The 11,137-nt window shown below is 37.5% G+C and overlaps 1 non-coding gene across 1 annotated transcript; it reads right to left on the bottom strand.

Annotated features, from left to right (window-relative positions):
* Positions 1–3,019: 3,019 nt before the first annotated feature.
* Positions 3,020–3,147, bottom strand: LOC144456078 (U6atac minor spliceosomal RNA). Its single transcript, XR_013484984.1, has one exon. It is a non-coding gene; the product is annotated as a U6atac minor spliceosomal RNA (small nuclear RNA).
* Between the last annotated feature and the right edge of the window lie 7,990 nt (positions 3,148–11,137).

Raw genomic sequence — 11,137 nt, 5'->3', positions numbered from 1 at the left:
GTGAAAGCCAGATGTTGACTTTGGGAATGAGAAAATAGTAGGTTTATTTATTCTGAGCTAACTTAGGGGGCCACTTGTAGAAAAGTGAACAGAAGATAAAGGAAAGGAAAATCTCAAGAATGAAATTCTTATGACACAAAGGGAAGAAAAAACAGGAAGAAGAAAAATGGGAGTTGCTAAAAACACTGATGGGGCATTTACCAACTAATTTCAATTTCAAAATGACTTGTACACAAGACAGAAGCAGGGACAAGCAATAAAAAATGAATATGAGCATGACATGATCTTGTAAAAATAATGGCAGGAGTGCTAACATTCCTTGGAAAGTCAAGGACAGCAAAACAGTTTTGATTTCTAGCTTTACTGAGGGAAAGAGTAGGTGCAAAGAATGAGCTTGTTGGATTAGGTGCCAACTAAAAGAAAGCAGAAATACTCACTTTTTTACATTGGAAATGGCAACAAAATCAGCTCAGAAGGAGGTCATGACAAAGAGAAGTATGGCAATGCAGGGGGTACCTGGTTGTCCTTGATGAATTCAGTCACCTGACTTAGAGAAACTCTATGCTGCATATTGCAAGAACTGGTGACTGTGATTTCAAGTCACTGCCAATGATCTTTAAAAGATTATGGAGAATGAGAAAGGTGCTATAAGTCTGGAGAAGGGCAGATGTCTTTGTATTTTAAGAAAGAGCAGAGAATAGAGTTTAAAATCTATAGACCAGTGAGTTTGATTTCAAGTGCTTAGAAAATTCTAGAATTTATCTACTTTTGGGTATGATACAGAGCGAATTCCTATATAGAGACAGATTGGAGGTAACTTCCAACTTTGACATTCTCTCATTCTAATTTTTCATCTTTTGGTCTTTCATCATTTAGTCTCAGAATTTAACTATGCCCAGTATGCTTTGTATCTGAATCATCCTTTCTAATGACCCCATCGTTGATTCTTAAGTTTTTCTAGTAGATTTAAAAACTAAGCATTAAATTCTCAAAAGAAAAGCAGAAAATCAAATGAAATCTTTAACATAAACTACTATAAGTTAATATTCATTAATATTAATACCTATCAGTCTATACACATGTTTTGGGAAGAAATAATTTCTGGTATAGAGAATGCTTATTAAAACCAATTTTATTTTGCAAGCCTTAGTTTTCTGTGAACTGAATTTCAGATAATTTATGGCATCTCTTCCTTTTCCACTCTACTCAACTAGGTTTTCAGTTTTCCTCAGTCGTACCCAGATGAAGATAAGAAAAATGAGGTTATTTTTCAGCCAGCAATAGTTAGAATAAGTCCATTCAATGTAGGTGACAATATTCTTTGAAACATGGCACAAAAGCAGTAACTGTGTTCAACAGTCCTTGAGCTAATAATAACAAACAAAGAATAAAATAGGAAGATGTTAGTTTGACAGAAGTATTTGCCATTGTCATGGAGGATCTCAAGTACAGATTCTAAATAGAAGAGGACTTTGTGCCAGATAGTGAGGTCCTTTAAATGTGCCAGTTGAAGATGACATTTTGTTAATTTCATCAAAACCTGGAATATTGAAGAGATTCCTAAATTAGAACCATGATCATTCAAAAGAGTTCATCTTAACCATTCAGATAAGAAAAATCAAGCGGCGGAAAAATGCTTGATGCAAATTAAGAATAGGATATATGTTTGGATAGATAATCCAAAGAGTTGCTTCATTAATGCACATCTTGGACAGACACTGGTGATGGACAACAAGCTTAGGCCAGAATTGAAGAGGAGAATGCGATGAATTGCATTTGGGAAATTATTCAATATTTTAGTGACCCCACACTTCTCATCTTTTCTCAACATTTTAACACATTCTTTCAGTGATACTATATGGAACTTTAGAGTACCAAAGTACTCAATAGAGAGTTACATGGTAGACATGATTAGGTTGCCATGTATTATCAATGAAGTATAAAAACTATTATCAGAAATACATCAGAAAGAGATTTTTAGTTTTGTGGAAAGAAAACTGACTTTAAAATTTAGAATACAAGTAAGTAAAAAAAATCTTTATTGCACTTATAGTTACAAACAAAAGCAGAAAAAAGTATCGGTTGTTACATGAAAAAAGAAGAATCTGTGAGGCAAGCTGACTTCTGAATAGGAACCATTTCCCAGTTACTTATAATATACAAAGCTAAAATTTGCACATTACTTTAAGATTTAAAAAATGGTCTACATATATTATCTCATTCCTGTATACTTAAAATAAATACTTCATAGACAGTATTCAGCCACCGGCCTCGAGAGCAACTAGCAGCATTCCAGAGAATGGTTAGACTTCCCAGTTTGCAGGTTCATCATTGGCCTCAGGTACCTGAGACATGATAGATTCTATTTGGCTTTTGGTTGCCCTTGCACATGAACTGCAGTAGGGGAGAACTAAAACATAGGGATTAGACTTGATTGTGCTGTTTATACTGAAATGGAGGTTTATTTTAAAATGGCACTACTCATATGAAGAAATGGAAAATGTAGTGTCTTCCTGTCTTGGCCACCACGTTAGAAATGTAAGATTAGAAAAGGAGGTGGGTCTCCATGTGGTAAGAGTGAGGAGTAACTGATGAATGGCCTGTGGTGATATCCATTCAATATTAATGAATTGAGAGAAAGGTTTCCAGCATGTGGACAGATTACAATATGTACTATTGCAGAGATTACCCACATCAGTTAGAGCACATATCCATTGAAGTATCAGTGTAACTCAGGGAATCCCAGGATTTCTAGTTACATATATACATACATGCATGCATGTGTGCATATATACACTCACACATATGCATGCATGTTCACATGCATGTATATATGTATGTATGTGTGTATATACACACACATATACATATGCATATGCATACACACACACACACACACATAAACATTTTGGCCTTTTTGTTGAAGCAATTGGTGTTAACTGACTTGCCCAGGGTCACACAGCTAGTAAGTGTCAAGTGTGTGAGACTGGATTTGAACTCAGGTCCTCTTGACTCCAAGGCAAAAACATGGTTAGATGCCACAGAGTAGGTGGCAATGCTTTCACCATATGTGTGTTGCAAAGGCCACTAGGACCTCTTCCATCCTTATCAAGGGGAATGTTAACCTTCTCTCCTTTCACTCAACACAGAACCCTGGGGTTTCTAAAGCATACAGAGGAGAAGGAATTCATTAAACTCAACAGTGCCATGGGTATACATAAATGGATACAAACCAGGAGTCTCCTAAATTGTCAAAACTGACCTGAGCATTTGTAAAAATCCCAGCTTAACTTCACACACACACACACACACACATTTGGATGAGTAATGACTGTATTTCAGACTATTATATGCAGTTAGGTGGATAACCCATAGTCCATTGGTACATGTAAAAGTTATAGAAAGTCAGTTATGTGGCAGGTTTTCATATAGTACCAAAGAGACTCTGCAGGATGATGACATTAATCTTTGCAGCTTTTAAACACTTCCCAGAATGCTTCACTCTTGCTGCCATCTGTTTTATATAACAAAATTTAATAAGTCAGGATCTATGACTAAAATACTCTCTTCTTCCCCTCCCCCCTCAAAATATTAAGATTTGAATTTGAGAAAGATGTGAGAAGTTTCTTTTAAGTTCCCTAATTTTTTTTCTCTGCTCCCCTAGTGAAAACACTTAGAGGAGATTCAATCACAAATATCTTCAAATAAAGGAAAGGGTACTGTTCTAATTTTACCAGCTGCTTTCTTTTCCCCTGAAAGCTGAGTAGAAGACTTTGGACTGTAATAAGATGGATCTAGGTTAGACATATGAAAAAAGTGCCCCTTGCTATTGATTATAGTTTAAAAAATGGGATGGGTTACCAAGGGGGTGTTTGGAGGAGCACTGAGTACTGAACACACAGCAGATACTCAGCAGACTTTCCTTGATGGAATGCTTTAAAAACAGAAGGATTCTGGATTGTCTTTGATGCAGTTGTGGGGATGAGCCTAGTGGACCTTCTGGTCTTTGAGGCACACGTGGGCAACTAATAGTGTTGATTTTATTTTTGATGAATGAACAAGAGGAGACATTTATATCCTTGTACCTGGCATTCTTATGAGAGACCAAAGAGCTGTTCTTCCATCTGGATTTTTTCTTGAATAGCTATCTGCTTTATTAAGCCTTTATCCATCTGCTAAACTTAGAATTAGGAGATGAAGTTAATGCAGAAAAAGGAATTATCCTTTTACATCATCAGAATGCCTCCAAGCAGCAAAGTCTTTATTTTGTTTTTTAACTTGTATTTCTACCTCAAGTTTGAGAACATGAATATTTGGCCTAATTCATATTGCTTTGGGCTATGGGTGAATATGAAATGATGATACAGATTGATTTTTAATTAAAAACAACCAACAGAACATAGTTTGTCTCTTTTAAGATCTTATCTAGTTAATAAGCAGAAGCAAGACAATGTAGTTGGAGCTGATTTCCAAAGCAATGCACTTGCCAAGCTCTAATGAGAAGTTTGTTTAATTTTTACAAATTAGATATGGGGGTGGGGATGGGAACAGGGTAGGGAGACTTTAACAAATACTTAGGCTAGTTCTGACACCTTGAAACTTCCTGGCTCCCAACCATTTATCTAACCTCAGAGCACCATTGATTTTACTATATTTCTTTTCCTCTGGACTCAAATCCTCCTCTGATGACTCAAAGTGGCAACTATTGCTGAGATGACAGAGGCTGTGCTAGTGGAAAGCAAGCTCTGGCAGCATCCACCAAGCTGGAGAGGATTTCAGTATGCTTTGGTAATGGTCCAAAGCCAGCCCAGCTAAGTTGGGAGACACTCATCGCCAGGCTGGCCACAAATTGTTGTCGTTGTTGTTAGAATATGACTTGCTAAGGATTAGAAAAGCTATGGCCTGTGTTAATGAAGGGAGCTCCTATCTCAATGAAAACCCAAGTCCTAGAAATCTTGAAGTATTGTTTCAAGATGGAGGGTGGGGCAGGTAGGCTTTAAGAGACTGAGCAGTTTTTCAGGTATCTGCTCCTTAGCACTGTTGCAGAATGTGGGGTGAGCCAGGGAATGCGTTTAAGAAGAGGATGGACAAGAAAGAAAGGGATTTGGGGACTTGTAGGAACATTGCTTATTGGCAGGTATCTGTTACTTCCAATGAGGGAATTTTTTCAACATCTGGAGTCTGAGGGAATGGGCCATGTTTGAGCAGGACCATATTAATCACAACCAGACTATTTCTTAACTCCATGTACATGAGGCCTCAATCTGCCTCCAGCATTGCTATTCAGAGAATCAAGATGTTAGTGCCATTTGCAATTAGCATTCTAAACAATCTATTTGTAATAAATACACTGGGAAACTGTGTTGTTTTTCTTAGCTTCTATTCACTAGCTAATAATGTGTTATTATTTGGAAATAATCTCTTTTCTACTTTTTTCCTCAGCGAGGAAATAAAAGGAAATTTTGCCCTGCATTTTGTGCTGCTTTTTCCAAACAATATGTGCCCAACTTCAGTTTGAAAGCTCTTGTCCAACTGATCTCAGAAGTACCCTGTGGGTCCACTGGGGCATGGGTGGGATTTGAGAAAAAGGGAATATCTTTGTAGGAGGTCCACTAATTTAATCATTGCATCTGAAGAACATCAGTTTAAGGCTTTGGAGAAAAAAGGACTGAAAGCACTTTCAAAGCACCCCGATTTGAACACAGCTGGAAAACTGATGTCATCTGCTGAATTAAGCCCACTGCCGACCACCCCTTCAGGAGGGACAAGACACATACATGGACAAACACACATAAAAGCCGGCATGAAATCTCTAGGAAAGGAATGCCTTTCCTCCCAGAATAGGAGAAGAAAATGAAATAGATATATCCTAAATGCAAGACTGGTAGGTAGTTCTATTTGAGAAAGAAAATAAATTATCTTTGAGAACTCTTCTCTTATGATAATTATAAAAATCATATTTATATGTCACTTTAAGGATTGCAAAGCGATTTCCTTTTGCAGCCCTGTAAAGCATGTGTTATTGTTAACACAAGCACTAAAGTTGTTATTATACCCATTTTACGAGTGAGGAGGCTGAGGCTCACAGACACTTTTGGTCTGCCCATATTTGATTTGCTCATAGTGACACAATTAGCATGGAGAGCATGGGTGTGAGATAGTCCTCACCTCTGATTTTTATCCATGTGGGTACCTGCCAGGGTAGAAACCCTCCACTGATGTACACTAGCAACAGTCTTAGAGAGAGTTGCCTAGTTACAATGGCAGGCCAAGTGATTTGACCATGGTCAAATAGCCTGATATGTTTTAGAGGAAGAATTTGAACTTAGGTCTCCTTGACTCTAAGACCAGTACACTATTCATTATGGCACTTGGCTTCTCTTGTAAAACTATATATGTATATAATATAGACACATACAGCAGCATATGTTATGTAAGTATTGCAATTTTCTGAAGTCTTTTTTGTTTTTTATAGCCTCAGCTGTTCAATTAGTTTTGAGTGGTTTCCTGAGCAAAAATGTGGGGAAAATCAGAGCTCCAGCTGCAGGGGTGGCCAAGCGCAGCCTCCTCGGCTTGGGGGGATGGAGTGGGCGGGCAAGCTCCCTCTTAGAGCAGACTGAAAATACAGAGCCTTTGGAGGACCAACTTTTAAATGTGCTTCAGCTCATGCCTCTGCTTTGTTCTGGTTAGTGAGAAGTTAGCGTGTAGCTGCTCTGGCAGGCTGTAGCTGGCAAAGCTGCTCCTGGGCATTTTGTTTGGTCATTTTCTGGCCTTCTGTGCCTGATGAGTGGTACTGGCCTATCTCTTGAGCAAGCAGCAAGTTCCTAGCTGCTCTCTGTGGACTTGGCCTTGCCTACCCTTGGGGGAAAGGTGGATATGATTTGTCTTAAGACCATAGACCTAGGGCTGGAAGAGACCTTAGAGGCCAAGGAGTCTACCCTCCTCATTTTACAGGAGAGGAAATTGTGGCCCAAGGATATTAAGTGACTTGCCCAAGGTCAGGAAGGTAGTAAGTGTTAGAGTGGGATTTGCTTCTTCATCATTAGACCTTACATTTTGAAAAAACTAATTAATTAATTAATTATTCTATTTATTTATTTATTATTTTATTTATGCTTCATTGAGACAGGCAAGATGTTTCACATCTCATAGTCAGTCAGTAATTGTGCCATCTGTCCTTGAAAGACTTATGTTTGAAGGCAGAAAGCACGAATGGATAGATGGTTTGTCCCTGTATGGTGTGGAATTGGGGCAAAGCCTCAGAGGCCAAGATGGGATACCTTGGCTATGCTCATCCTTTGTTAATGCTAAGTCCTAGGTGAAGTCAATACCTATGTTTTCCAGGAGATATTGTTCCAGGGTGGATATTGTTCTGAGATGAAAATGGACAATTTTCACTGTTGCCTTCTCCTCTTCCACCCAGAATCTAGGCAGCATGAGCACCAGCAAAACCAATGAAGAGAATAATGGGTTATCCAGGGACTTGCTTAAAACTATTTGAAGTAACATCTCTAAATTAATTCTAAGGAGAAAGGAAAGATAATTTCAAAAGAAATTGGATTCATTAGCATTCTATTAAGTGCCTGCCCTGATACTGCGAGATTCTTGAGTTTCTATGACTAGGATTTTTAGAAGTTCTGCTTTCCTGAGACTCATTCCTTATGGGTTTACCTAAACTAGTGCAAATAACCATCAATTTTCTGCTCCGTGTTTTAGATGGAGGCTGGACTAAAGGGAAATCAGCTCTCACTCAATTAAATCACATAAGGGAGCATTCAAGTCATTTTGGTGGTGGGGAGCTGTAGACAGTTTTTATTTTGGTCCTTTACTTCTTTTTGCTTCAGATTTCAAAATACAGATGTTAAGCCACAGCTGGTTTCCTACTCTTCATAAAAGCCCTTTGATAGCAAGTCAACAGAGTTTTCCATTGCTATTTTTCATAAATCTAATGGCTGCTGGCAACTTCTTTGTGTTATTTTATTCACATAATTATTCACTGAGCATGAAATACCCCCCAAATAATGATGGACTTCTCAGCTGTGTGTTATTGCTCATTGGCCCCACCATTAGGAAGCAGTTAAAGCCTTGAGTGGTAAACATGAGAGTTCTAATGAGGTTGGGCCAAATCCCACACATGTGTGGAATTTCAGCTTGTGCAGGGTTGTGATAAATACAAGAGTGAAGGACTCTCGAGTCCTAGCAGGGCTGTCAGTTTGAATGAATTTTCAAGAGCAAAGATTTGAAAGAAGAAATAATAGTCACCGATGATGAAGATGATATCTTATTTAATTACTATGAGAAGAACATGGACTATCGAAATTCACAGATAAGAAAAGGAAGAAAGTAAACAAGCATTTATTTACCAGGTATTGTTCTGAGTGTTTTATAAATATCGCCTCATATGATAATAGCTAACATTTATATAGTATCTACTATGTCCCAGACACATGGCTAAGTGCTTTACAGTTATTATCTCATTTGATCCTTGGAGATAATTATTATCTCCATTTTAAAGATGAGGAAACTGAGGCAGACAGAGGATAAGTGACTTTCCCAAAGTCACATGGCTAGTAAGTTTCTGAGGCTGGATTTGAACTCAGGTCTTCCTGAGTTCATGTTCAGTGTTCTATCCACTGTGTTTACCTAGCTGTAGACCTAGAATTTGAAGCCAAGTCCTCTGACTCCAAATCCAACACTATTTTCACTGTACCATGCTGCCTATGACCTTCATTTTACAGAGGAGGAAACAGAGTCTCAAAGAAGACAATGACTTGTACACAGTCATATAGTTAGTGAAAGAGAACTAGGGTCAGATCTCGGGTCTCCTGACTTTCAGTCGTCTCTTTCCTCATCAATGTCATAAACAAACATTTATTGGACACTTTCTATATACTTGTTCCTAAGTACAAAGGATGTCAATAGGCATATGACAGGCCTTGCTCTCAAGGGGCTTAATATTTAATTGAAGGCACAAGATAGAAATATAGAAGAAGAATGATAACAACATAAGTTGGCATATGTGGGTACCATACTAGGGATACAGTTCAGAGGAGGATAAATGAATAAAAAGACCCTGTTATTTCCTCTGGAACTAGAAGAAGTAGAACTAAATGAATCTTTAAGTCAGATGGTGATCGAGGGAAGAAAGAAGAAGAAAAATTCTAATTTTTGCTATATAATAGTAGATGATAAAAAGTATGTCATTGGGAAATGATGACATTCATGTTTGAAGATAGATGAAAACCTGGCAATGAGAGGAATAACCATAATAATTGCTAAAGCATCTAGAAAGTGGTCTTAAAGCCAAGGAAGACCAACCCATGCTGACTGTGTAATATTAGGCAAGATCTTTAGCCTCTAGAAAAGGTGCTGACCTACCTGGGTAGAGGGAATTCTCTCACCCAGAGGCCTCCATACCAGTGAAATCATCAATCCACTAATCATTATTCTCCCTAAATGATAACTTTACTTCCATTATTTTACTTAAGCCTGTCAACATCACTCTGAAGTAGGTACTACAGGCATTATTGTCCTTATTTTATAGACACTGAGCCTTAGAGAGGTTAAAATACTTGTTTGTGGTCACATCACTATCAGAGTTATCAAGAGATACTATCCTAGTATCAGAGTTGAGATTTAAACTCAGGTTTTTCTGATTCCAAGTCCAGAATCCTATCATGTAGAAAAAGTAAAAGCTTTGAATGATTCACAAAGTAGATAAATAACTCTTAAGTAATTAAGAGTTTAATATGTGATTTTGAGGTGTAGCACCAGAAGGATTTTGAATCTTTCAAGAAAAAAAACTATAAATAAAAAAGAATTTCCTTTTGGTAAACTCACAGGGAAGTTAATTGCAAGTTGCCTATTGGGGGAATAGAAAGAAATTTAGTTTCCCAACAAAAGGATTTGCAATTTAGTAGTATAAATGGCTATAGGGAAACTTCATTGCAGATGTACATATATAGTAAAAAAGTATTTAGAAGCAACATTGACTTTCTAGATTATATATTAGAACATCAGGTCTGGGTCTTTCATTTCAAGTGTGAACTATTTGTTTCTGTTTGGAGTTTGAATTTCTGAAAAAAAATTGATTAAATTTAACAAGTACTTAATTTAATAAATTCTGTTTTGTATAAATTGCTGTTAGGCACTTTCAGAGAAACAAAAGAGGTATTTGACTTAACTTACCCAGCATCTCCCTAGGCTTCTGGAATCTGTGATAATCAACATCATTTGGGGTTATACAATATACACATAATAGAATACATTTGGTACTATGTGCCTCTCTTGCACTGCAAATCTATACTACTTGCCCATTCAGCAGAGCAGAAAACAGGCTTTTCCCTATAAGCAGAGCTTATAATATTGTTTACTGGTGTCATTCTTGTGGACCTCCCATTCTTTTTCCCCTACCTTAGCTTACCTTCTTGGATGTTGGACTCCAATAACTTTTCAGGATTCATAGTGTTGGCTTCTTTCTTCCTGTCTTCATAGAAATTCAACCCTGAGCAAAATGCCTTAGATGTAGTAGGCACTTAAGAAACGCTTGCTGAATTTAACTGTGTTAGGTCATAGGTTCCAGGTTTTCTTCCCTTTCTGTGTCTACGGCCTTTGCTTGCTTCACTAGAAACAAGCCTTCCTGGATACATGAGATCTACTTAACTGGACTCTTTTGCCCTGACTTCAACTGATTCATCTCATTTTTTGTGCAGTGGATAGTGCTGGGCCTGGAGGTAGGAAGACGAGTTCATAACTAGCCTCAGACACTTACCAACTATATGACCCTGGCAAGTCACTTAAACACTATCTGCCTCTATTTCTTAATTTAAAAAATGTGGATAATAACAATATCTACCTTTCAGGGTTGTTGTGAGTATCAAATGACACAACATTTCAAAAGTGTTTTGCAAGCCTTAAAGCACTTTATAAATACACACATACATACACATACACACACACACACACATATGTTTATACACAATAAATATTTAGGAAGACACAGCTATCTCTAGCTGGATATGTATATCTACCTATATTCCAGGTATATATGCAGATATGGATATCTGTGTCTATTTATTATATTTATCAATTGATTAATCACTCAGTTGATAGATATGCTCTGGCAAAAGCTCCTTGC

This window comes from Phascolarctos cinereus, unplaced genomic scaffold (assembly GCF_003287225.1).
Source record: "Phascolarctos cinereus isolate Bilbo 61053 unplaced genomic scaffold, phaCin_HiC Scaffold_2;HRSCAF=192, whole genome shotgun sequence".
In the NCBI taxonomy this organism is placed as follows: domain Eukaryota; kingdom Metazoa; phylum Chordata; class Mammalia; order Diprotodontia; family Phascolarctidae; genus Phascolarctos; species Phascolarctos cinereus.
The sequence above is the reverse complement of the archived record's forward strand: the minus strand, read 5'-3'. Positions and strand labels throughout refer to the sequence as shown.